The 2,278-nt window shown below is 36.2% G+C and overlaps 2 protein-coding genes across 2 annotated transcripts in view; both read left to right on the forward strand.

Annotated features, from left to right (window-relative positions):
• Positions 1-2,278, forward strand: part of LOC118749555 (prolyl endopeptidase-like) — a 123,879-nt gene that overhangs the window by 34,521 nt on the left and 87,080 nt on the right. The gene's annotated exons all lie outside the window — the stretch shown is intronic.
• Positions 1-2,278, forward strand: part of LOC118749556 (putative nuclease HARBI1) — a 12,463-nt gene that overhangs the window by 8,324 nt on the left and 1,861 nt on the right. The window lies entirely within an intron of this gene.

A 2,278-nucleotide genomic window follows, 5' to 3' on the forward strand; every position in this document is an offset into this window, starting at 1 on the left:
AATAATTTAAGAATTTCGTGAACTAGTATATAGCATTCTCCGACACTTTGAAGAAAACTTCAATCGTGATTTCCCGAAACCTGCCGAAAGTTACATGCAACGATCTTTTATCCAGGCGACGATACAACATTTAGCTAAAATATGCATCTAAATAAATTATAATTGTTATTATTTTCGCAGTTGAAGTATATGCCAGGCGAGTAACGGTTAAATACATACATATGTAAGTATACCTAAATTAGCACGTTGAGCTTGTATAATTATCTCTCTCTAATGCATTAATTCCATACACCAACGCCCGACGCAGTTATGTCTTTATTTAATAACGGCTCTATGACAAAATATTCAAGAAATATATTCTAAGATTTTTATTTACTTCATTTCGTACATTAATATTGACCTAATTTTTTTTATAAATACTTGGAATAAATATTTAATAAAAAACTATTTCACTAAAGCTTAAACAACTTTTAGTTGCTTGGAGCTAATTTTGGAAAGCTTCATGAAATATTTTCATAGACGGTAAATGCAATCCTGGGTGCATCGTTAATGAGCTGAAAAACCAAAACAAATTGAATGTGTGGAATGGAGCCTTTTGAAATGGCCTTTACAAACGGCAACGGAATGCCTTCCATTTAGCATATTTCCGGGTTAAACCTTCAGAAAGTTACAAAAAAACAACATTATTTTCTATTTTTATTGTTATATATTTTTGAAATAAAAATACTCCACCTTGTACACCAGAAAATTTCTTTAAACCATCTTGCGCAGCAGTTTGTTTATATTATCTTCGCGGTTACCGAAATCACCAACCTCAGCGTAGGGGCCACAGTAAGTTGGAGGCTTTCTTGAAGTGGGATCCAGCAGTGAATATTTCGTGCGCCAAATAATCAACGCACTGAATATCGCGCGCTTTGCTCAATTTGCGTTCGATCACAAAGTTGTGAGAGTTTGGGACACGTTGATGGTTGTGCTTGACAATTCCACGTTTGTAGATTAATTCAGGAACTGATTTAAGATTTGGATAGCCCCATGTAATACAAGGTTCGGCAACCCGTAGCATATTAATGGTTGCCTTGTTCAATTCGATGAACTAACCGTTGTTAATGTCGAGAAGACGGAACCACAGTAAAACTTTACGCACTTTTGGTGCAACTTTGTTGATACCGCAGATACAGATCACAAAAGTCATTCTGCGGGCACGTAGAATAGGCCGCGTTTCTTTGCCAGACGGCGCTACTTCATCTCACGGCATCCATCACGGAGATATTTTGCTTGATATTTCTCAGCATGCATCAAGTTTTCACCCTGGCGGAGTGCAATCACAGCAGAGCGCTTTAGTTTACGCTTGATCAGGGTAGCACGTTTGCTGACCTGCTTCTTGTTTAACTTAAGCTTCGACTCGGGGACAGCAGGCAGCTTCCTGGAAGGTAGTTTTCCCTTTTCTTCGGGCTTCTTACCGACCGTGGTGGCAGTCATCTTATCTTATCACTTAGCACGTTAAAAAGGCGAAAAAAAAGTTCGCCAAATATTTGGAGTACATCTTAAATAACGCCACTCGATTTATAACATTTCTATTAAACACAATTTAATTTAATTAATTACTTTTTTAATACATAGATATGCTGCAACCAGGCACTTACTTTCCCAAATTCCATCTTGCTTATCGGCATAATTTTCCAAATGTGCCTGAGCTGCTACTTCATACTAATAACTTCATTTTCCAACTGCGCCTTCTTTGTTGCCTCAACATATCCTAAAAAGACATAAAATTTACATTAGGCAATAGAAATCGTAAAAATTAGCAAATAACACGATTGAGAGAATACAAAGGTTGCGAGAATCGTTCTTTGCATGACGTCACTTTGGTGCAACTTGTTTACATTTTCCTTGCAACATTTTTTCTTCTTCTTCCATTCTTGCTCACGTTTTGGCATTTCTCTCTCGCAATTGCACCAGTGTGACGTCACACAAAAGTTATTCTCAAAAATCCTCTCTGATCGGCGCAATCTTGTATTCTATCATTCTTGAGCAAATAAAATACTAGCTTCATTTTGTTTTGTTGTCAAATTTCTGAGAAATGTGAATTCACCTTGATGCAATACAGAAAGAACAAGGACCAGGGATGTAATTTTAAGTATTCATTGGCAATGCGCAGAGCGTTCCGAGTAGCAAAACTAATTTGTATCAAATATAACATTAAACGGTGGTTCTAATACATTTTTTAATATTATTAATCAGAGTACATACATTATATGGTATTTATTTCAAAAATTAA

This window comes from Rhagoletis pomonella, unplaced genomic scaffold (assembly GCF_013731165.1).
Source record: "Rhagoletis pomonella isolate Grant_MI unplaced genomic scaffold, Rhpom_1.0 Rhpom_scaffold_00019, whole genome shotgun sequence".
Lineage (NCBI taxonomy): Eukaryota > Metazoa > Arthropoda > Insecta > Diptera > Tephritidae > Rhagoletis > Rhagoletis pomonella.